The 26425-nt window shown below is 43.2% G+C and overlaps 1 protein-coding gene across 8 annotated transcripts in view; it reads left to right on the top strand.

The window, feature by feature from the left end:
• LOC129830991 (uncharacterized PE-PGRS family protein PE_PGRS54-like) overlaps positions 1 to 26425 on the top strand; it is a 68987-nt gene that overhangs the window by 29298 nt on the left and 13264 nt on the right. The gene's annotated exons all lie outside the window — the stretch shown is intronic.

Here is a 26425-nt window from a genome sequence, read left to right as displayed (position 1 = left end):
ACTGACTTTCTAGCACTGACTATCTAGCACTGACTTCCTAGCACTGACTTTCCAGCACTGACTTTCCAGCACTGACTTTCTAGCACTGACTTTTATAGAACTGACTTTCCAGCACTGACTTTACTAGCACTGCCTTTCTAGCAATGACTTTCATAGAACTGACTTTCATAAAACTGACATTCTAGCACTGACTTCCTAGCACTGACTTTCCTAGCACTGACTTTCTAGCACTGACTTTCTAGCACTGACTTTCTAGCACTGACTATCTAGCACTGACTTCCTAGCACTGACTTTCCAGCACTGACTTTCCAGCACTGACTTTATAGCACTGACTTTACTAGCACTGACTTTCTATCACTGACTTTCTAGTACTGACATTCCTAGCACTGACTTACTAGCACTGACTTTCCTAGAACTGACTTTTTAGCACTGACTTTCTAGCACTGACTTGCTAGCACTGACTTTACTAGCACAGACTTCCTAGCACTAACTTTCCAGCACTGACTTTCTAGCACTGACTTTACTAGCACTGCCTTTCTAGCACTGCCTTTCCAGCACTGACTTCCAGCACTTACTTTCTAGCACTGACTTTCTAGCACTGACTTTCTAGCACTGACTTTCTAGCACTGACTTTCTAGCACTGACTTTCCTAGAACTGACTTTCCATCACTGACTTTCTAGCACTGGCTTTCCTAGCACTGACTTCCTAGCACTGCCTTTCTAGCACTGACTGTCATAGAACTGACTTTCCTAGAACTGACTTTCTAGCACTGCCTTTCTAGCACTGACTTTCTTAGAACTGACTTTCCAGCACTGACTTTCTAGCACTGACTTTACTAGCACTGACTTCCTAGCACTGCCTTTCCTAGCACTGACTTTCCTAGAACTGACTTTCCAGCACTGACTTTCCAGCACTGACTTTCTAGCACTGACTTTCCTAGAACTGACTTTCCTAGAACTGACTTTCTAGCACTGACTTTACTAGCACTGCCTTTCTAGCACTGACTTTCTAGCACTGACTTTCTAGCATTGACTTTCTAGCACTGACTTCCTAGAACTGACTTTCCTAGAACTGACTTTCTAGCACTGACTTTCTAGCACTGACTTTTATAGAACTGACTTTCCAGCACTGACGTTACTAGCACTGCCTTTCTAGCACTGACTTTCATAGAACTGACTTTCCTAAAACTGACTTTCTAGCACTGACTTTCTAGCACTGCCTTTCTAGCACTGCCTTTCTAGCACTGCCTTTCCTAGAACTGACTTTCCTAGAACTGACTTTCTAGCACTGACTTTCTAGCACTGACTTTTATAGAACTGACTTTCCAGCACTGACTTTACTAGCACTGCCTTTCTAGCACTGACTTTCATAGAACTGACTTTCATAAAACTGACTTTCTAGCACTGACTTCCTAGCACTGATTTTCCTAGCACTGACTTTCTAGCACTGACTTTCTAGCACTGACTTTCTAGCACTGACTATCTAGCACTGACTTCCTAGCACTGACTTTCCAGCACTGACTTTCCAGCACTGACTTTCTAGCACTGACTTTTATAGAACTGACTTTCCAGCACTGACTTTACTAGCACTGCCTTTCTAGCAATGACTTTCATAGAACTGACTTTCATAAAACTGACATTCTAGCACTGACTTCCTAGCACTGACTTTCCTAGCACTGACTTTCTAGCACTGACTTTCTAGCACTGACTTTCTAGCACTGACTATCTAGCACTGACTTCCTAGCACTGACTTTCCAGCACTGACTTTCCAGCACTGACTTTATAGCACTGACTTTACTAGCACTGACTTTCTATCACTGACTTTCTAGTACTGACATTCCTAGCACTGACTTACTAGCACTGACTTTCCTAGAACTGACTTTTTAGCACTGACTTTCTAGCACTGACTTGCTAGCACTGACTTTACTAGCACAGACTTCCTAGCACTAACTTTCCAGCACTGACTTTCTAGCACTGACTTTACTAGCACTGCCTTTCTAGCACTGCCTTTCCAGCACTGACTTCCAGCACTTACTTTCTAGCACTGACTTTCTAGCACTGACTTTCTAGCACTGACTTTCTAGCACTGACTTTCTAGCACTGACTTTCCTAGAACTGACTTTCCATCACTGACTTTCTAGCACTGGCTTTCCTAGCACTGACTTCCTAGCACTGCCTTTCTAGCAGTGACTGTCATAGAACTGACTTTCCTAGAACTGACTTTCTAGCACTGCCTTTCTAGCACTGACTTTCTTAGAACTGACTTTCCAGCACTGACTTTCTAGCACTGACTTTACTAGCACTGACTTCCTAGCACTGCCTTTCCTAGCACTGACTTTCCTAGAACTGACTTTCCAGCACTGACTTTCCAGCACTGACTTTCTAGCACTGACTTTCCTAGAACTGACTTTCCTAGAACTGACTTTCTAGCACTGACTTTACTAGCACTGCCTTTCTAGCACTGACTTTCTAGCACTGACTTTCTAGCATTGACTTTCTAGCACTGACTTCCTAGAACTGACTTTCCTAGAACTGACTTTCTAGCACTGACTTTCTAGCACTGACTTTTATAGAACTGACTTTCCAGCACTGACGTTACTAGCACTGCCTTTCTAGCACTGACTTTCATAGAACTGACTTTCCTAAAACTGACTTTCTAGCACTGACTTTCTAGCACTGCCTTTCTAGCACTGCCTTTCTAGCACTGCCTTTCCTAGAACTGACTTTCCTAGAACTGACTTTCTAGCACTGACTTTCTAGCACTGACTTTTATAGAACTGACTTTCCAGCACTGACTTTACTAGCACTGCCTTTCTAGCACTGACTTTCATAGAACTGACTTTCATAAAACTGACTTTCTAGCACTGACTTCCTAGCACTGATTTTCCTAGCACTGACTTTCTAGCACTGACTTTCTAGCACTGACTTTCTAGCACTGACTATCTAGCACTGACTTCCTAGCACTGACTTTCCAGCACTGACTTTCCAGCACTGACTTTATAGCACTGACTTTACTAGCACTGACTTTCTATCACTGACTTTCTAGTACTGACATTCCTAGCACTGACTTTCTAGCACTGACTTTCCTAGAACTGACTGTTTAGCACTGACTTTCTAGCACTGACTTGCTAGCACTGACTTTACTAGCACAGACTTCCTAGCACTAACTTTCCAGCACTGACTTTCTAGCACTGACTTTACTAGCACTGCCTTTCTAGCACTGCCTTTCCAGCACTGACTTCCAGCACTTACTTTCTAGCACTGACTTTCTAGCACTGACTTTCTAGCACTGACTTTCTAGCACTGACTTTCTAGCACTGACTTTCCTAGAACTGACTTTCCATCACTGACTTTCTAGCACTGGCTTTCCTAGCACTGACTTCCTAGCACTGCCTTTCTAGCACTGACTGTCATAGAACTGACTTTCCTAGAACTGACTTTCTAGCACTGCCTTTCTAGCACTGACTTTCTTAGAACTGACTTTCCAGCACTGACTTTCTAGCACTGACTTTACTAGCACTGACTTCCTAGCACTGCCTTTCCTAGCACTGACTTTCCTAGAACTGACTTTCCAGCACTGACTTTCCAGCACTGACTTTACTAGCACTGACTTCCTAGCACTGCCTTTCTTGCACTGACTTTCATAGAACTGACTTTCCTAGAACTGACTTTCTAGCACTGCCTTTCTAGCACTGACTTTACTAGCACTGACTTTCATAGAACTGACTTTCCTAGAACTGACTTTCATAGCACTGACTTTACTAGCACTGCCTTTCTAGCACTGCCTTTCTAGCACTGCCTTTCCTAGAACTGACTTTCCTAGAACTGACTTTCTAGCACTGACTTTCTAGCACTGACTTTTATAGAACTGACTATCCAGCACTGACTTTACTAGCACTGCCTTTCTAGCACTGACTTTCATAGAACTGACTTTCCTAAAACTGACTTTCTAGCACTGACTTTCTAGCACTGACTTCCTAGCACTGATTTTCCTAGCACTGACTTTCTAGCACTGACTTTCTAGCACTGTCTTTCTAGCACTGACTATCTAGCACTGACTTCCTAGCACTGACTTTCCAGCACTGACTTTCCAGCACTGACTTTATAGCACTGACTTTCTAGCACTGACTTCCTAGCACTGACTTTCCTTGCACTGAATTTCTAGCACTGACTTTCTAGCACTGACTTTACTGGCACTGACTTTTCTAGCACTGACTTTCTAGCATTGACTTTCTATCACTGACTTTCTAGCACTGACATTCCTAGCACTGACTTTCTAGCACTGACTTTCCTAGCACTGACATTCATAGAACTGACTTTCCTTGAACTGACTTTCTAGCACTGACTTTCTAGCACTGACTTTCTAGCACTGACTATCTAGCACTGACTTCCTAGCACTGACTTTCCAGCACTGACTTTCCAGCACTGACTTTATAGCACTGACTTTACTAGCACTGACTTTCTATCACTGACTTTCTAGTACTGACATTCCTAGCACTGACTTTCTAGCACTGACTTTCCTAGAACTGACTGTTTAGCACTGACTTTCTAGCACTGACTTGCTAGCACTGACTTTACTAGCACAGACTTCCTAGCACTAACTTTCCAGCACTGACTTTCTAGCACTGACTTTACTAGCACTGCCTTTCTAGCACTGCCTTTCCAGCACTGACTTCCAGCACTTACTTTCTAGCACTGACTTTCTAGCACTGACTTTCTAGCACTGACTTTCTAGCACTGACTTCCAGCACTTACTTTCTAGCACTGACTTTCTAGCACTGACTTTCTAGCACTGACTTTCTAGCACTGACTTTCTAGCACTGACTTTCCTAGAACTGACTTTCCATCACTGACTTTCTAGCACTGGCTTTCCTAGCACTGACTTCCTAGCACTGCCTTTCTAGCACTGACTGTCATAGAACTGACTTTCCTAGAACTGACTTTCTAGCACTGCCTTTCTAGCACTGACTTTCTTAGAACTGACTTTCCAGCACTGACTTTCTAGCACTGACTTTACTAGCACTGACTTCCTAGCACTGCCTTTCCTAGCACTGACTTTCCTAGAACTGACTTTCTAGCACTGCCTTTCTAGCACTGACTTTACTAGCATTGACTTTCTAGCACTGACTTCCTAGAACTGACTTTCCTAGAACTGACTTTCTAGCACTGACTTTCTAGCACTGACTTTTATAGAACTGACTTTCCAGCACTGACGTTACTAGCACTGCCTTTCTAGCACTGACTTTCATAGAACTGACTTTCCTAAAACTGACTTTCTAGCACTGACTTTCTAGCACTGCCTTTCTAGCACTGCCTTTCTAGCACTGCCTTTCCTAGAACTGACTTTCCTAGAACTGACTTTCTAGCACTGACTTTCTAGCACTGACTTTTATAGAACTGACTTTCCAGCACTGACTTTACTAGCACTGCCTTTCTAGCACTGACTTTCATAGAACTGACTTTCATAAAACTGACTTTCTAGCACTGACTTCCTAGCACTGATTTTCCTAGCACTGACTTTCTAGCACTGACTTTCTAGCACTGACTTTCTAGCACTGACTATCTAGCACTGACTTCCTAGCACTGACTTTCCAGCACTGACTTTCCAGCACTGACTTTATAGCACTGACTTTACTAGCACTGACTTTCTATCACTGACTTTCTAGTACTGACATTCCTAGCACTGACTTTCTAGCACTGACTTTCCTAGAACTGACTGTTTAGCACTGACTTTCTAGCACTGACTTGCTAGCACTGACTTTACTAGCACAGACTTCCTAGCACTAACTTTCCAGCACTGACTTTCTAGCACTGACTTTACTAGCACTGCCTTTCTAGCACTGCCTTTCCAGCACTGACTTCCAGCACTTACTTTCTAGCACTGACTTTCTAGCACTGACTTTCTAGCACTGACTTTCTAGCACTGACTTTCTAGCACTGACTTTCCTAGAACTGACTTTCCATCACTGACTTTCTAGCACTGGCTTTCCTAGCACTGACTTCCTAGCACTGCCTTTCTAGCACTGACTGTCATAGAACTGACTTTCCTAGAACTGACTTTCTAGCACTGCCTTTCTAGCACTGACTTTCTTAGAACTGACTTTCCAGCACTGACTTTCTAGCACTGACTTTACTAGCACTGACTTCCTAGCACTGCCTTTCCTAGCACTGACTTTCCTAGAACTGACTTTCCAGCACTGACTTTCCAGCACTGACTTTACTAGCACTGACTTCCTAGCACTGCCTTTCTTGCACTGACTTTCATAGAACTGACTTTCCTAGAACTGACTTTCTAGCACTGCCTTTCTAGCACTGACTTTCTTAGAACTGACTTTCCAGCACTGACTTTCTAGCACTGACTTTACTAGCACTGACTTCCTAGCACTGCCTTTCCTAGCACTGACTTTCCTAGAACTGACTTTCCAGCACTGACTTTCCAGCACTGACTTTCTAGCACTGACTTTCCTAGAACTGACTTTCCTAGAACTGACTTTCTAGCACTGACTTTACTAGCACTGCCTTTCTAGCACTGACTTTCTAGCACTGACTTTCTAGCATTGACTTTCTAGCACTGACTTCCTAGAACTGACTTTCCTAGAACTGACTTTCTAGCACTGACTTTCTAGCACTGACTTTTATAGAACTGACTTTCCAGCACTGACGTTACTAGCACTGCCTTTCTAGCACTGACTTTCATAGAACTGACTTTCCTAAAACTGACTTTCTAGCACTGACTTTCTAGCACTGCCTTTCTAGCACTGCCTTTCTAGCACTGCCTTTCCTAGAACTGACTTTCCTAGAACTGACTTTCTAGCACTGACTTTCTAGCACTGACTTTTATAGAACTGACTTTCCAGCACTGACTTTACTAGCACTGCCTTTCTAGCACTGACTTTCATAGAACTGACTTTCATAAAACTGACTTTCTAGCACTGACTTCCTAGCACTGATTTTCCTAGCACTGACTTTCTAGCACTGACTTTCTAGCACTGACTTTCTAGCACTGACTATCTAGCACTGACTTCCTAGCACTGACTTTCCAGCACTGACTTTCCAGCACTGACTTTATAGCACTGACTTTACTAGCACTGACTTTCTATCACTGACTTTCTAGTACTGACATTCCTAGCACTGACTTTCTAGCACTGACTTTCCTAGAACTGACTGTTTAGCACTGACTTTCTAGCACTGACTTGCTAGCACTGACTTTACTAGCACAGACTTCCTAGCACTAACTTTCCAGCACTGACTTTCTAGCACTGACTTTACTAGCACTGCCTTTCTAGCACTGCCTTTCCAGCACTGACTTCCAGCACTTACTTTCTAGCACTGACTTTCTAGCACTGACTTTCTAGCACTGACTTTCTAGCACTGACTTTCTAGCACTGACTTTCCTAGAACTGACTTTCCATCACTGACTTTCTAGCACTGGCTTTCCTAGCACTGACTTCCTAGCACTGCCTTTCTAGCACTGACTGTCATAGAACTGACTTTCCTAGAACTGACTTTCTAGCACTGCCTTTCTAGCACTGACTTTCTTAGAACTGACTTTCCAGCACTGACTTTCTAGCACTGACTTTACTAGCACTGACTTCCTAGCACTGCCTTTCCTAGCACTGACTTTCCTAGAACTGACTTTCCAGCACTGACTTTCCAGCACTGACTTTACTAGCACTGACTTCCTAGCACTGCCTTTCTTGCACTGACTTTCATAGAACTGACTTTCCTAGAACTGACTTTCTAGCACTGCCTTTCTAGCACTGACTTTACTAGCACTGACTTTCATAGAACTGACTTTCTAGCACTGACTTTTATAGAACTGACTATCCAGCACTGACTTTACTAGCACTGCCTTTCTAGCACTGACTTTCATAGAACTGACTTTCCTAAAACTGACTTTCTAGCACTGACTTTCTAGCACTGACTTCCTAGCACTGATTTTCCTAGCACTGACTTTCTAGCACTGACTTTCTAGCACTGTCTTTCTAGCACTGACTATCTAGCACTGACTTCCTAGCACTGACTTTCCAGCACTGACTTTCCAGCACTGACTTTATAGCACTGACTTTCTAGCACTGACTTCCTAGCACTGACTTTCCTTGCACTGAATTTCTAGCACTGACTTTCTAGCACTGACTTTACTGGCACTGACTTTTCTAGCACTGACTTTCTAGCATTGACTTTCTATCACTGACTTTCTAGCACTGACATTCCTAGCACTGACTTTCTAGCACTGACTTTCCTAGCACTGACATTCATAGAACTGACTTTCCTTGAACTGACTTTCTAGCACTGACTTTCTAGCACTGACTTTCTAGCACTGACTATCTAGCACTGACTTCCTAGCACTGACTTTCCAGCACTGACTTTCCAGCACTGACTTTATAGCACTGACTTTACTAGCACTGACTTTCTATCACTGACTTTCTAGTACTGACATTCCTAGCACTGACTTTCTAGCACTGACTTTCCTAGAACTGACTGTTTAGCACTGACTTTCTAGCACTGACTTGCTAGCACTGACTTTACTAGCACAGACTTCCTAGCACTAACTTTCCAGCACTGACTTTCTAGCACTGACTTTACTAGCACTGCCTTTCTAGCACTGCCTTTCCAGCACTGACTTCCAGCACTTACTTTCTAGCACTGACTTTCTAGCACTGACTTTCTAGCACTGACTTTCTAGCACTGACTTCCAGCACTTACTTTCTAGCACTGACTTTCTAGCACTGACTTTCTAGCACTGACTTTCTAGCACTGACTTTCTAGCACTGACTTTCCTAGAACTGACTTTCCATCACTGACTTTCTAGCACTGGCTTTCCTAGCACTGACTTCCTAGCACTGCCTTTCTAGCACTGACTGTCATAGAACTGACTTTCCTAGAACTGACTTTCTAGCACTGCCTTTCTAGCACTGACTTTCTTAGAACTGACTTTCCAGCACTGACTTTCTAGCACTGACTTTACTAGCACTGACTTCCTAGCACTGCCTTTCCTAGCACTGACTTTCCTAGAACTGACTTTCTAGCACTGCCTTTCTAGCACTGACTTTACTAGCATTGACTTTCTAGCACTGACTTCCTAGAACTGACTTTCCTAGAACTGACTTTCTAGCACTGACTTTCTAGCACTGACTTTTATAGAACTGACTTTCCAGCACTGACGTTACTAGCACTGCCTTTCTAGCACTGACTTTCATAGAACTGACTTTCCTAAAACTGACTTTCTAGCACTGACTTTCTAGCACTGCCTTTCTAGCACTGCCTTTCTAGCACTGCCTTTCCTAGAACTGACTTTCCTAGAACTGACTTTCTAGCACTGACTTTCTAGCACTGACTTTTATAGAACTGACTTTCCAGCACTGACTTTACTAGCACTGCCTTTCTAGCACTGACTTTCATAGAACTGACTTTCATAAAACTGACTTTCTAGCACTGACTTCCTAGCACTGATTTTCCTAGCACTGACTTTCTAGCACTGACTTTCTAGCACTGACTTTCTAGCACTGACTATCTAGCACTGACTTCCTAGCACTGACTTTCCAGCACTGACTTTCCAGCACTGACTTTATAGCACTGACTTTACTAGCACTGACTTTCTATCACTGACTTTCTAGTACTGACATTCCTAGCACTGACTTTCTAGCACTGACTTTCCTAGAACTGACTGTTTAGCACTGACTTTCTAGCACTGACTTGCTAGCACTGACTTTACTAGCACAGACTTCCTAGCACTAACTTTCCAGCACTGACTTTCTAGCACTGACTTTACTAGCACTGCCTTTCTAGCACTGCCTTTCCAGCACTGACTTCCAGCACTTACTTTCTAGCACTGACTTTCTAGCACTGACTTTCTAGCACTGACTTTCTAGCACTGACTTTCTAGCACTGACTTTCCTAGAACTGACTTTCCATCACTGACTTTCTAGCACTGGCTTTCCTAGCACTGACTTCCTAGCACTGCCTTTCTAGCACTGACTGTCATAGAACTGACTTTCCTAGAACTGACTTTCTAGCACTGCCTTTCTAGCACTGACTTTCTTAGAACTGACTTTCCAGCACTGACTTTCTAGCACTGACTTTACTAGCACTGACTTCCTAGCACTGCCTTTCCTAGCACTGACTTTCCTAGAACTGACTTTCCAGCACTGACTTTCCAGCACTGACTTTACTAGCACTGACTTCCTAGCACTGCCTTTCTTGCACTGACTTTCATAGAACTGACTTTCCTAGAACTGACTTTCTAGCACTGCCTTTCTAGCACTGACTTTACTAGCAATGACTTTCATAGAACTGACTTTCCTAGAACTGACTTTCATAGCACTGACTTTACTAGCACTGCCTTTCTAGCACTGCCTTTCTAGCACTGCCTTTCCTAGAACTGACTTTCCTAGAACTGACTTTCTAGCACTGACTTTCTAGCACTGACTTTTATAGAACTGACTATCCAGCACTGACTTTACAAGCACTGCCTTTCTAGCACTGACTTTCATAGAACTGACTTTCCTAAAACTGACTTTCTAGCACTGACTTTCTAGCACTGACTTCCTAGCACTGACTTCCAGCACTTACTTTCTAGCACTGACTTTCTAGCACTGACTTTCTAGCACTGACTTTCTAGCACTGACTTTCTAGCACTGACTTTCCTAGAACTGACTTTCCATCACTGACTTTCTAGCACTGGCTTTCCTAGCACTGACTTCCTAGCACTGCCTTTCTAGCACTGACTGTCATAGAACTGACTTTCCTAGAACTGACTTTCTAGCACTGCCTTTCTAGCACTGACTTTCTTAGAACTGACTTTCCAGCACTGACTTTCTAGCACTGACTTTACTAGCACTGACTTCCTAGCACTGCCTTTCCTAGCACTGACTTTCCTAGAACTGACTTTCCAGCACTGACTTTCCAGCACTGACTTTACTAGCACTGACTTCCTAGCACTGCCTTTCTTGCACTGACTTTCATAGAACTGACTTTCCTAGAACTGACTTTCTAGCACTGCCTTTCTAGCACTGACTTTACTAGCACTGACTTTCATAGAACTGACTTTCCTAGAACTGACTTTCATAGCACTGACTTTACTAGCACTGCCTTTCTAGCACTGCCTTTCTAGCACTGCCTTTCCTAGAACTGACTTTCCTAGAACTGACTTTCTAGCACTGACTTTCTAGCACTGACTTTTATAGAACTGACTATCCAGCACTGACTTTACAAGCACTGCCTTTCTAGCACTGACTTTCATAGAACTGACTTTCCTAAAACTGACTTTCTAGCACTGACTTTCTAGCACTGACTTCCTAGCACTGATTTTCCTAGCACTGACTTTCTAGCACTGACTTTCTAGCACTGTCTTTCTAGCACTGACTATCTAGCACTGACTTCCTAGCACTGACTTTCCAGCACTGACTTTCCAGCACTGACTTTATAGCACTGACTTTCTAGCACTGACTTCCTAGCACTGACTTTCCTTGCACTGAATTTCTAGCACTGACTTTCTAGCACTGACTTTACTGGCACTGACTTTTCTAGCACTGACTTTCTAGCATTGACTTTCTATCACTGACTTTCTAGCACTGACATTCCTAGCACTGACTTTCTAGCACTGACTTTCCTAGCACTGACATTCATAGAACTGACTTTCCTTGAACTGACTTTCTAGCACTGACTTTCTAGCACTGACTTTCTAGCACTGACTATCTAGCACTGACTTCCTAGCACTGACTTTCCAGCACTGACTTTCCAGCACTGACTTTATAGCACTGACTTTACTAGCACTGACTTTCTATCACTGACTTTCTAGTACTGACATTCCTAGCACTGACTTTCTAGCACTGACTTTCCTAGAACTGACTGTTTAGCACTGACTTTCTAGCACTGACTTGCTAGCACTGACTTTACTAGCACAGACTTCCTAGCACTAACTTTCCAGCACTGACTTTCTAGCACTGACTTTACTAGCACTGCCTTTCTAGCACTGCCTTTCCAGTACTGACTTCCAGCACTTACTTTCTAGCACTGACTTTCTAGCACTGACTTTCTAGCACTGACTTTCTAGCACTGACTTTCTAGCACTGACTTTCCTAGAACTGACTTTCCATCACTGACTTTCTAGCACTGGCTTTCCTAGCACTGACTTCCTAGCACTGCCTTTCTAGCACTGACTGTCATAGAACTGACTTTCCTAGAACTGACTTTCTAGCACTGCCTTTCTAGCACTGACTTTCTTAGAACTGACTTTCCAGCACTGACTTTCTAGCACTGACTTTACTAGCACTGACTTCCTAGCACTGCCTTTCCTAGCACTGACTTTCCTAGAACTGACTTTCCAGCACTGACTTTCCAGCACTGACTTTCTAGCACTGACTTCCTAGCACTGCCTTTCTTGCACTGACTTTCATAGAACTGACTTTCCTAGAACTGACTTTCTAGCACTGCCTTTCTAGCACTGACTTTACTAGCACTGACTTTCATAGAACTGACTTTCCTAGAACTGACTTTCATAGCACTGACTTTACTAGCACTGCCTTTCTAGCACTGCCTTTCTAGCACTGCCTTTCCTAGAACTGACTTTCCTAGAACTGACTTTCTAGCACTGACTTTCTAGCACTGACTTTTATAGAACTGACTTTCCAGCACTGACTTTACTAGCACTGCCTTTCTAGCACTGACTTTCATAGAACTGACTTTCCTAAAACTGACTTTCTAGCACTGACTTTCTAGCACTGACTTCCTAGCACTGATTTTCCTAGCACTGACTTTCTAGCACTGACTTTCTAGCACTGTCTTTCTAGCACTGACTATCTAGCACTGACTTCCTAGCACTGACTTTCCAGCACTGACTTTCCAGCACTGACTTTATAGCACTGACTTTCTAACACTGACTTCCTAGCACTGACTTTCCTTGCACTGAATTTCTAGCACTGACTTTCTAGCACTGACTTTACTGGCACTGACTTTTCTAGCACTGACTTTCTAGCATTGACTTTCTATCACTGACTTTCTAGCACTGACATTCCTAGCACTGACTTTCTAGCACTGACTTTCCTAGCACTGACATTCATAGAACTGACTTTCCTTGAACTGACTTTCTAGCACTGACTTCCTAGCACAGACTTCCTAGCACTAACTTTCCAGCACTGATTTTCTAGCAATGACTTTACTAGCACTGCCTTTCCAGCACTTACTTTCCAACACTGACTTTCTAGCACTGACTTTACTAGCACTGACTTTCTAACACTAACTTTCCAGCACTGACTTTCTAGCACTGACTTTACTAGCACTGCCTTTCTAGCACTGACTTTCCAGCACTGACTTTCCAGTACTTACTTTCTAGCACTGCCTTTCTAGCACTGACTTTCCTAGAACTGACTTTCCATCACTGACTTTCTAGCACTGACTTTACTAGCACTGACTTCCTAGCACTGCCTTTCTTGCACTGACTTTCATAGAACTGACTTTCCTAGAACTGACTTTCTAGCACTGCCTTTCTAGCACTGACTTTACTAGCACTGACTTTCATAGAACTGACTTTCCTAGAACTGCCTTTCTAGCACTGCCTTTCTAGCACTGCCTTTCCTAGAACTGACTTTCCTAGAACTGACTTTCTAGCACTGACTTTCTAGCACTGACTTTTATAGAACTGACTTTCCAGCACTGACTTTACTAGCACTGCCTTTCTAGCACTGACTTTCATAGAACTGACTTTCCTAAAACTGACTTTCTAGCACTGACTTTCTAGCACTGACTTCCTAGCACTGATTTTCCTAGCACTGACTTTCTAGCACTGACTTTCTAGCACTGTCTTTCTAGCACTGACTATCTAGCACTGACTTCCTAGCACTGACTTTCCAGCACTGACTTTCCAGCACTGACTTTATAGCACTGACTTTACTAGCACTGACTTTCTATCACTGACTTTCTAGAACTGACATTCCTAGCACTGACTTTTTAGCACTGACTTTCTAGCACTGACTTGCTAGCACTGACTTTACTAGCACAGACTTCCTAGCACTAACTTTCCAGCACTGACTTTCTAGCACTGCCTTTACTAGCACTGCCTTTCTAGCACTGCCTTTCCAGCACTGACTTCCAGCACTTACTTTCTAGCACTGACTTTCTAGCACTGACTTTCTAGCACTGACTTTCTAGCACTGACTTTCTAGCACTGACTTTCCTAGAACTGACTTTCCATCACTGACTTTCTAGCACTGGCTTTCCAAGCACTGACTTCCTAGCACTGCCTTTCTAGCACTGACTGTCATAGAACTGACTTTCCTAGAACTTATTTTCTAGCACTGCCTTTCTAGCACTGACTTTCTTAGAACTGACTTTCCAGCACTGACTTTCTAGCACTGACTTTACTAGCACTGACTTCCTAGCACTGCCTTTCCTAGCACTGACTTTCCTAGAACTGACTTTCCAGCACTGACTTTCCAGCACTGACTTTCTAGCACTGACTTTCCTAGAACTGACTTTCCTAGCACTGACTTTCTAGCACTGACTTTACTAGCACTGCCTTTCTAGCACTGACTTTCTAGCACTGACTTTCTAGCATTGACTTTCTAGCACTGACTTCCTAGCACTGATTTTCCTAGCACGGACTTTTCTAGCACTGACTTTCCTAGCACTGACTTTCCAGCACTGACTTTTTAGCACTGACTTTCATAGAACTGACTTTCCTAGAACTGACTTTCTAGCACTGACTTTCAAGCACTGACTTTACTACCACTGACTTTCCAGCACTGACTTTACTAGCACTGCCTTTCTAGCACTGCCTTTCTAGCACTGACTTTCATAGAACTGACTTTCCTAGAACTTACTTTCTAGCACTGACTTTCTAGCACTGACTTCCTAGCACTGACTTTCCTAGCACTGACTTTCTAGCACTGACTTTCTAGCACTGACTTTACTAGCACTGACTTTTCTAGCACTGACTTTCTAGCACTGACTTTCTATCACTGACTTTCTAGCACTGACATTCCTAGCACTGACTTTCTAGCACTGACTTTCCTAGCACTGACATTCATAGAACTGACTTTCCTAGAACTGACTTTCTAGCACTGACTTTCTAGCACTGACTTCCTTGCACTGACTTTACTAGCACAGACTTCCTAGCACTAACTTTCCAGCACTGATTTTCTAGCACTGACTTTCTAGCACTGACTTTCCTAGAACTGACTTTCTAGCACTGACTTTCTAGCACTGACTTCCTAGCACTGACTTTACTAGCACAGACTTCCTAGCACAAACTTTCCAGCACTAACTTTCCAGCACTGACTTTCTAGCACTGACTTTACTAGCACTGACTTCCTAGCACTGCTTTTCCTAGCACTAACTTTCTAGCACTAACTTTCTAGCACTGACTTTCATAGAACTGACTTTCCAGCACTGACTTTCTAGCACTGACTTTCCTAGAACTGACTTTCCAGCACTGACTTTCCAGCACTGACTTTCTAGCACTGACTTTCCTAGAACTGACTTTCTAGCACTGACTTTCTAGCACTGACTTTCATAGAACTGACTTTCCTAGAACTGACTTTCCAGCACTGACTTTACTAGCACTGCCTTTCTAGCACTGCCTTTCTAGCACTTACTTTCCTAGAACTGACTTTCTAGCACTGACTTTCTAGCACTGACTTCCTAGCACTGACTTTCCTAGCACAGACTTTTCTAGCACTGACTTTCCTAGCACTGACTTTCTGGCACTGACTTTTTAGCACTGACTTTCATAGAACTGACTTTCCTAGAACTGACTTTCTAGCACTGACTTTCTAGCACTGACTTTACTACCACTGACTTTCCAGCACTGACTTTACTAGCACTGACTTTTCTAGCACTGACTTTCTAGCACTGACTTTCTATCACTGACTTTCTAGCACTGACATTCCTAGCACTGACTTTCTAGCACTGACTTTCCTAGCACTGACATTCATAGAACTGACTTTCCTAGAACTGACTTTCCATCACTGACTTTCTAGCACTGGCTTTCCTAGCACTGACTTCCTAGCACTGCCTTTCTAGCACTGACTGTCATAGAACTGACTTTCCTAGAACTGACTTTCTAGCACTGCCTTTCTAGCACTGACTTTCTTAGAACTGACTTTCCAGCACTGACTTTCTAGCACTGACTTTACTAGCACTGACTTCCTAGCACTGCCTTTCCTAGCACTGACTTTCCTAGAACTGACTTTCCAGCACTGACTTTCCAGCACTGACTTTCTAGCACTGACTTTCCTAGAACTGACTTTCCTAGAACTGACTTTCTAGCACTGACTTTACTAGCACTGCCTTTCTAGCACTGACTTTCTAGCACTGACTTTCTAGCATTGACTTTCTAGCACTGACTTCCTAGAACTGACTTTCCTAGAACTGACTTTCTAGCACTGACTTTCTAGCACTGACTTTTATAGAACTGACTTTCCAGCACTGACGTTACTAGCACTGCCTTTCTAGCACTGACTTTCATAGAACTGACTTTCCTAAAACTGACTTTCTAGCACTGACTTTCTAGCACTGCCTTTCTAGCACTGCCTTTCTAGCACTGCCTTTCCTAGAACTGACTTTCCTAGAACTGACTTTCTAGCACTGACTTTCTAGCACTGACTTTTATAGAACTGACTTTCCAGCACTGACTTTACTAGCACTGCCTTTCTAGCACTGACTTTCATAGAACTGACTTTCATAAAACTGACTTTCTAGCACTGACTTCCTAGCACTGATTTTCCTAGCACTGACTTTCTAGCACTGACTTTCTAGCACTGACTTTCTAGCACTGACTATCTAGCACTGACTTCCTAGCACTGACTTTCCAGCACTGACTTTCCAGCACTGACTTTATAGCACTGACTTTACTAGCACTGACTTTCTATCACTGACTTTCTAGTACTGACATTCCTAGCACTGACTTTCTAGCACTGACTTTCCTAGAACTGACTGTTTAGCACTGACTTTCTAGCACTGACTTGCTAGCACTGACTTTACTAGCACAGACTTCCTAGCACTAACTTTCCAGCACTGACTTTCTAGCACTGACTTTACTAGCACTGCCTTTCTAGCACTGCCTTTCCAGCACTGACTTCCAGCACTTACTTTCTAGCACTGACTTTCTAGCACTGACTTTCTAGCACTGACTTTCTAGCACTGACTTTCTAGCACTGACTTTCCTAGAACTGACTTTCCATCACTGACTTTCTAGCACTGGCTTTCCTAGCACTGACTTCCTAGCACTGCCTTTCTAGCACTGACTGTCATAGAACTGACTTTCCTAGAACTGACTTTCTAGCACTGCCTTTCTAGCACTGACTTTCTTAGAACTGACTTTCCAGCACTGACTTTCTAGCACTGACTTTACTAGCACTGACTTCCTAGCACTGCCTTTCCTAGCACTGACTTTCCTAGAACTGACTTTCTAGCACTGCCTTTCTAGCACTGACTTTACTAGCATTGACTTTCTAGCACTGACTTCCTAGAACTGACTTTCCTAGAACTGACTTTCTAGCACTGACTTTCTAGCACTGACTTTTATAGAACTGACTTTCCAGCACTGACGTTACTAGCACTGCCTTTCTAGCACTGACTTTCATAGAACTGACTTTCCTAAAACTGACTTTCTAGCACTGACTTTCTAGCACTGCCTTTCTAGCACTGCCTTTCTAGCACTGCCTTTCCTAGAACTGACTTTCCTAGAACTGACTTTCTAGCACTGACTTTCTAGCACTGACTTTTATAGAACTGACTTTCCAGCACTGACTTTACTAGCACTGCCTTTCTAGCACTGACTTTCATAGAACTGACTTTCATAAAACTGACTTTCTAGCACTGACTTCCTAGCACTGATTTTCCTAGCACTGACTTTCTAGCACTGACTTTCTAGCACTGACTTTCTAGCACTGACTATCTAGCACTGACTTCCTAGCACTGACTTTCCAGCACTGACTTTCCAGCACTGACTTTATAGCACTGACTTTACTAGCACTGACTTTCTATCACTGACTTTCTAGTACTGACATTCCTAGCACTGACTTTCTAGCACTGACTTTCCTAGAACTGACTGTTTAGCACTGACTTTCTAGCACTGACTTGCTAGCACTGACTTTACTAGCACAGACTTCCTAGCACTAACTTTCCAGCACTGACTTTCTAGCACTGACTTTACTAGCACTGCCTTTCTAGCACTGCCTTTCCAGCACTGACTTCCAGCACTTACTTTCTAGCACTGACTTTCTAGCACTGACTTTCTAGCACTGACTTTCTAGCACTGACTTTCTAGCACTGACTTTCCTAGAACTGACTTTCCATCACTGACTTTCTAGCACTGGCTTTCCTAGCACTGACTTCCTAGCACTGCCTTTCTAGCACTGACTGTCATAGAACTGACTTTCCTAGAACTGACTTTCTAGCACTGCCTTTCTAGCACTGACTTTCTTAGAACTGACTTTCCAGCACTGACTTTCTAGCACTGACTTTACTAGCACTGACTTCCTAGCACTGCCTTTCCTAGCACTGACTTTCCTAGAACTGACTTTCCAGCACTGACTTTCCAGCACTGACTTTACTAGCACTGACTTCCTAGCACTGCCTTTCTTGCACTGACTTTCATAGAACTGACTTTCCTAGAACTGACTTTCTAGCACTGCCTTTCTAGCACTGACTTTACTAGCACTGACTTTCATAGAACTGACTTTCCTAGAACTGACTTTCATAGCACTGACTTTACTAGCACTGCCTTTCTAGCACTGCCTTTCTAGCACTGCCTTTCCTAGAACTGACTTTCCTAGAACTGACTTTCTAGCACTGACTTTCTAGCACTGACTTTTATAGAACTGACTTTCCAGCACTGACTTTACTAGCACTGCCTTTCTAGCACTGACTTTCATAGAACTGACTTTCCTAAAACTGACTTTCTAGCACTGACTTTCTAGCACTGACTTCCTAGCACTGATTTTCCTAGCACTGACTTTCTAGCACTGACTTTCTAGCACTGTTTTTCTAGCACTGACTATCTAGCACTGACTTCCTAGCACTGACTTTCCAGCACTGACTTTCCAGCACTGACTTTATAGCACTGACTTTCTAGCACTGACTTCCTAGCACTGACTTTCCTTGCACTGAATTTCTAGCACTGACTTTCTAGCACTGACTTTACTGGCACTGACTTTTCTAGCACTGACTTTCTAGCATTGACTTTCTATCACTGACTTTCTAGCACTGACATTCCTAGCACTGACTTTCTAGCACTGACTTTCCTAGCACTGACATTCATAGAACTGACTTTCCTTGAACTGACTTTCTAGCACTGACTTTCTAGCACTGACTTTCTAGCACTGACTATCTAGCACTGACTTCCTAGCACTGACTTTCCAGCACTGACTTTCCAGCACTGACTTTATAGCACTGACTTTACTAGCACTGACTTTCTATCACTGACTTTCTAGTACTGACATTCCTAGCACTGACTTTCTAGCACTGACTTTCCTAGAACTGACTGTTTAGCACTGACTTTCTAGCACTGACTTGCTAGCACTGACTTTACTAGCACAGACTTCCTAGCACTAACTTTCCAGCACTGACTTTCTAGCACTGACTTTACTAGCACTGCCTTTCTAGCACTGCCTTTCCAGCACTGACTTCCAGCACTTACTTTCTAGCACTGACTTTCTAGCACTGACTTTCTAGCACTGACTTTCTAGCACTGACTTTCTAGCACTGACTTTCCTAGAACTGACTTTCCATCACTGACTTTCTAGCACTGGCTTTCCTAGCACTGACTTCCTAGCACTGCCTTTCTAGCACTGACTGTCATAGAACTGACTTTCCTAGAACTGACTTTCTAGCACTGCCTTTCTAGCACTGACTTTCTTAGAACTGACTTTCCAGCACTGACTTTCTAGCACTGACTTTACTAGCACTGACTTCCTAGCACTGCCTTTCCTAGCACTGACTTTCCTAGAACTGACTTTCCAGCACTGACTTTCCAGCACTGACTTTACTAGCACTGACTTCCTAGCACTGCCTTTCTTGCACTGACTTTCATAGAACTGACTTTCCTAGAACTGACTTTCTAGCACTGCCTTTCTAGCACTGACTTTACTAGCACTGACTTTCATAGAACTGACTTTCCTAGAACTGACTTTCATAGCACTGACTTTACTAGCACTGCCTTTCTAGCACTGCCTTTCTAGCACTGCCTTTCCTAGAACTGACTTTCCTAGAACTGACTTTCTAGCACTGACTTTCTAGCACTGACTTTTATAGAACTGACTTTCCAGCACTGACTTTACTAGCACTGCCTTTCTAGCACTGACTTTCATAGAACTGACTTTCCTAAAACTGACTTTCTAGCACTGACTTTCTAGCACTGACTTCCTAGCACTGATTTTCCTAGCACTGACTTTCTAGCACTGACTTTCTAGCACTGTCTTTCTAGCACTGACTATCTAGCACTGACTTCCTAGCACTGACTTTCCAGCACTGACTTTCCAGCACTGACTTTATAGCACTGACTTTCTAGCACTGACTTCCTAGCACTGACTTTCCTTGCACTGAATTTCTAGCACTGACTTTCTAGCACTGACTTTACTGGCACTGACTTTTCTAGCACTGACTTTCTAGCATTGACTTTCTATCACTGACTTTCTAGCACTGACATTCCTAGCACTGACTTTCTAGCACTGACTTTCCTAGCACTGACATTCATAGAACTGACTTTCCTTGAACTGACTTTCTAGCACTGACTTTCTAGCACTGACTTTCTAGCACTGACTATCTAGCACTGACTTCCTAGCACTGACTTTCCAGCACTGACTTTCCAGCACTGACTTTATAGCACTGACTTTACTAGCACTGACTTTCTATCACTGACTTTCTAGTACTGACATTCCTAGCACTGACTTTCTAGCACTGACTTTCCTAGAACTGACTGTTTAGCACTGACTTTCTAGCACTGACTTGCTAGCACTGACTTTACTAGCACAGACTTCCTAGCACTAACTTTCCAGCACTGACTTTCTAGCACTGACTTTACTAGCACTGCCTTTCTAGCACTGCCTTTCCAGCACTGACTTCCAGCACTTACTTTCTAGCACTGACTTTCTAGCACTGACTTTCTAGCACTGACTTTCTAGCACTGACTTTCTAGCACTGACTTTCCTAGAACTGACTTTCCATCACTGACTTTCTAGCACTGGCTTTCCTAGCACTGACTTCCTAGCACTGCCTTTCTAGCACTGACTGTCATAGAACTGACTTTCATAGAACTGACTTTCTAGCACTGCCTTTCTAGCACTGACTTTCTTAGAACTGACTTTCCAGCACTGACTTTCCAGCACTGACTTTACTAGCACTGACTTCCTAGCACTGCCTTTCCTAGCACTGACTTTCCTAGAACTGACTTTCCAGCACTGACTTTCCAGCACTGACTTTCTAGCACTGACTTCCTAGCACTGCCTTTCTTGCACTGACTTTCATAGAACTGACTTTCCTAGAACTGACTTTCTAGCACTGCCTTTCTAGCACTGACTTTACTAGCACTGACTTTCATAGAACTGACTTTCCTAGAACTGACTTTCATAGCACTGACTTTACTAGCACTGCCTTTCTAGCACTGCCTTTCTAGCACTACCTTTCCTAGAACTGACTTTCCTAGAACTGACTTTCTAGCACTGACTTTCTAGCACTGACTTTTATAGAACTGACTTTCCAGCACTGACTTTACTAGCACTGCCTTTCTAGCACTGACTTTCATAGAACTGACTTTCCTAAAACTGACTTTCTAGCACTGACTTTCTAGCACTGACTTCCTAGCACTGATTTTCCTAGCACTGACTTTCTAGCACTGACTTTCTAGCACTGTCTTTCTAGCACTGACTATCTAGCACTGACTTCCTAGCACTGACTTTCCAGCACTGACTTTCCAGCACTGACTTTATAGCACTGACTTTCTAGCACTGACTTCCTAGCACTGACTTTCCTTGCACTGAATTTCTAGCACTGACTTTCTAGCACTGACTTTACTGGCACTGACTTTTCTAGCACTGACTTTCTAGCATTGACTTTCTATCACTGACTTTCTAGCACTGACATTCCTAGCACTGACTTTCTAGCACTGACTTTCCTAGCACTGACATTCATAGAACTGACTTTCCTTGAACTGACTTTCTAGCACTGACTTCCTAGCACAGACTTCCTAGCACTAACTTTCCAGCACTGATTTTCTAGCAATGACTTTACTAGCACTGCCTTTCCAGCACTTACTTTCCAACACTGACTTTCTAGCACTGACTTTACTAGCACTGACTTTCTAACACTAACTTTCCAGCACTGACTTTCTAGCACTGACTTTACTAGCACTGCCTTTCTAGCACTGACTTTCCAGCACTGACTTTCCAGTACTTACTTTCTAGCACTGCCTTTCTAGCACTGACTTTCCTAGAACTGACTTTCCATCACTGACTTTCTAGCACTGACTTTACTAGCACTGACTTCCTAGCACTGCCTTTCTTGCACTGACTTTCATAGAACTGACTTTCCTAGAACTGACTTTCTAGCACTGCCTTTCTAGCACTGACTTTACTAGCACTGACTTTCATAGAACTGACTTTCCTAGAACTGACTTTCATAGCACTGACTTTACTAGCACTGCCTTTCTAGCACTGCCTTTCTAGCACTGCCTTTCCTAGAACTGACTTTCCTAGAACTGACTTTCTAGCACTGACTTTCTAGCACTGACTTTTATAGAACTGACTTTCCAGCACTGACTTTACTAGCACTGCCTTTCTAGCACTGACTTTCATAGAACTGACTTTCCTAAAACTGACTTTCTAGCACTGACTTTCTAGCACTGACTTCCTAGCACTGATTTCCTAGCACTGACTTTCTAGCACTGACTTTCTAGCACTGTCTTTCTAGCACTGACTATCTAGCACTGACTTCCTAGCACTGACTTTCCAGCACTGACTTTCCAGCACTGACTTTATAGCACTGACTTTACTAGCACTGACTTTCTATCACTGACTTTCTAGAACTGACATTCCTAGTTCTGACTTTTTAGCACTGACTTTCTAGCACTGACTTGCTAGCACTGACTTTACTAGCACAGACTTCCTAGCACTAACTTTCCAGCACTGACTTTCTAGCACTGCCTTTACTAGCACTGCCTTTCTAGCACTGCCTTTCCAGCACTGACTTCCAGCACTTACTTTCTAGCACTGACTTTCTAGCACTGACTTTCTAGCACTGACTTTCTAGCACTGACTTTCTAGCACTGACTTTCCTAGAACTGACTTTCCATCACTGACTTTCTAGCACTGGCTTTCCAAGCACTGACTTCCTAGCACTGCCTTTCTAGCACTGACTGTCATAGAACTGACTTTCCTAGAACTTATTTTCTAGCACTGCCTTTCTAGCACTGACTTTCTTAGAACTGACTTTCCAGCACTGACTTTCTAGCACTGACTTTACTAGCACTGACTTCCTAGCACTGCCTTTCCTAGCACTGACTTTCCTAGAACTGACTTTCCAGCACTGACTTTCCAGCACTGACTTTCTAGCACTGACTTTCCTAGAACTGACTTTCCTAGCACTGACTTTCTAGCACTGACTTTACTAGCACTGCCTTTCTAGCACTGACTTTCTAGCACTGACTTTCTAGCATTGACTTTCTAGCACTGACTTCCTAGCACTGATTTTCCTAGCACGGACTTTTCTAGCACTGACTTTCCTAGCACTGACTTTCCAGCACTGACTTTTTAGCACTGACCTTCATAGAACTGACTTTCCTAGAACTGACTTTCTAGCACTGACTTTCTAGCACTGACTTTACTACCACTGACTTTCCAGCACTGACTTTACTAGCACTGCCTTTCTAGCACTGCCTTTCTAGCACTGACTTTCATAGAACTGACTTTCCTAGAACTTACTTTCTAGCACTGACTTTCTAGCACTGACTTCCTAGCACTGACTTTCCTAGCACTGACTTTCTAGCACTGACTTTCTAGCACTGACTTTACTAGCACTGACTTTTCTAGCACTGACTTTCTAGCACTGACTTTCTATCACTGACTTTCTAGCACTGACATTCCTAGCACTGACTTTCTAGCACTGACTTTCCTAGCACTGACATTCATAGAACTGACTTTCCTAGAACTGACTTTCTAGCACTGACTTTCTAGCACTGACTTCCTTGCACTGACTTTACTAGCACAGACTTCCTAGCACTAACTTTCCAGCACTGATTTTCTAGCACTGACTTTCTAGCACTGACTTTCCTAGAACTGACTTTCTAGCACTGACTTTCTAGCACTGACTTCCTAGCACTGACTTTACTAGCACAGACTTCCTAGCACAAACTTTCCAGCACTAACTTTCCAGCACTGACTTTCTAGCACTGACTTTACTAGCACTGACTTCCTAGCACTGCTTTTCCTAGCACTAACTTTCTAGCACTAACTTTCTAGCACTGACTTTCATAGAACTGACTTTCCAGCACTGACTTTCTAGCACTGACTTTCCTAGAACTGACTTTCCAGCACTGACTTTCCAGCACTGACTTTCTAGCACTGACTTTCCTAGAACTGACTTTCTAGCACTGACTTTCTAGCACTGACTTTCATAGAACTGACTTTCCTAGAACTGACTTTCCAGCACTGACTTTACTAGCACTGCCTTTCTAGCACTGCCTTTCTAGCACTTACTTTCCTAGAACTGACTTTCTAGCACTGACTTTCTAGCACTGACTTCCTAGCACTGACTTTCCTAGCACAGACTTTTCTAGCACTGACTTTCCTAGCACTGACTTTCTGGCACTGACTTTTTAGCACTGACTTTCATAGAACTGACTTTCCTAGAACTGACTTTCTAGCACTGACTTTCTAGCACTGACTTTACTACCACTGACTTTCCAGCACTGACTTTACTAGCACTGACTTTTCTAGCACTGACTTTCTAGCACTGACTTTCTATCACTGACTTTCTAGCACTGACATTCCTAGCACTGACTTTCTAGCACTGACTTTCCTAGCACTGACATTCATAGAACTGACTTTCCTAGAACTGACTTTCTAGCACTGACTTTCTAGCACTGACTTCCTTGCACTGACTTTACTAGCACAGACTTCCTAGCACTAACTTTCCAGCACTGATTTTCTAGCACTGACTTTCTAGCACTGACTTTCATAGAACTGACTTTCCTAGAACTTACTTTCTAGCACTGACTTTCTAGCACTGACTTCCTAGCACTGACTTTCCTAGCACTGACTTTCTAGCACTGACTTTCTAGCACTGACTTTACTAGCACTGACTTTTCTAGCACTGACTTTCTAGCACTGACTTTCTATCACTGACTTTCTAGCACTGACATTCCTAGCACTGACTTTCTAGCACTGACTTTCCTAGCACTGACATTCATAGAACTGACTTTCCTAGAACTGACTTTCTAGCACTGACTTTCTAGCACTGACTTCCTTGCACTGACTTTACTAGCACAGACTTCCTAGCACTAACTTTCCAGCACTGATTTTCTAGCACTGACTTTACTAGCACTGCCTTTCTAGCACTGCCTTTCTAGCACTGACTTTTTTAGAACTGACTTTCCAGCACTGACTTTCCTAGAACTGACTTTCTAGCACTGACTTTCTAGCACTGACTTCCTAGCACTGACTTTACTAGCACAGACTTCCTAGCACTAACTTTCCAGCACTGACTTTCTAGCACTGACTTTACTAGCACTGACTTCCTAGCACTGCTTTTCCTAGCACTAACTTTCTAGCACTAACTTTCTAGCACTGACTTTCATAGAACTGACTTTCCAGCACTGACTTTCTAGCACTGACTTTCCTAGAACTGACTTTCCAGCACTGACTTTCCAGCACTGACTTTCTAGCACTGACTTTCCTAGAACTGACTTTCTAGCACTGACTTTCTAGCACTGACTTTCATAGAACTGACTTTCCTAGAACTGACTTTCTAGCACTGACTTTACTAGCACTGCCTTTCTAGCACTGCCTTTCTAGCACTTACTTTCCTAGAACTGACTTTCTAGCACTGACTTTCTAGCACTGACTTCCTAGCACTGACTTTCCTAGCACAGACTTTTCTAGCACTGACTTTCCTAGCACTGACTTTCTGGCACTGACTTTCATAGAACTGACTTTCCTAGAACTGACTTTCTAGCACTGACTTTCTAGCACTGACTTTACTACCACTGACTTTCCAGCACTGACTTTCCAGCACTGACTTTACTAGCACTGCCTTTCTAGCACTGCCTTTCTAGCACTGACTTTCATAGAACTGACTTTCCTAGAACTGACTTTCTAGCACTGACTTTCTAGCACTGACTTCCTAGCACTGACTTTCCTTGCACTGACTTTCTAGCACTGACTTTCTAGCACTGACTTTACTGGCACTGACTTTTCTAGCACTGACTTTCTAG

The sequence above is a fragment of the Salvelinus fontinalis genome, chromosome 32 (assembly GCF_029448725.1).
Source record: "Salvelinus fontinalis isolate EN_2023a chromosome 32, ASM2944872v1, whole genome shotgun sequence".
Lineage (NCBI taxonomy): Eukaryota > Metazoa > Chordata > Actinopteri > Salmoniformes > Salmonidae > Salvelinus > Salvelinus fontinalis.
This window is presented reverse-complemented; position numbering and strand designations above follow the sequence as displayed.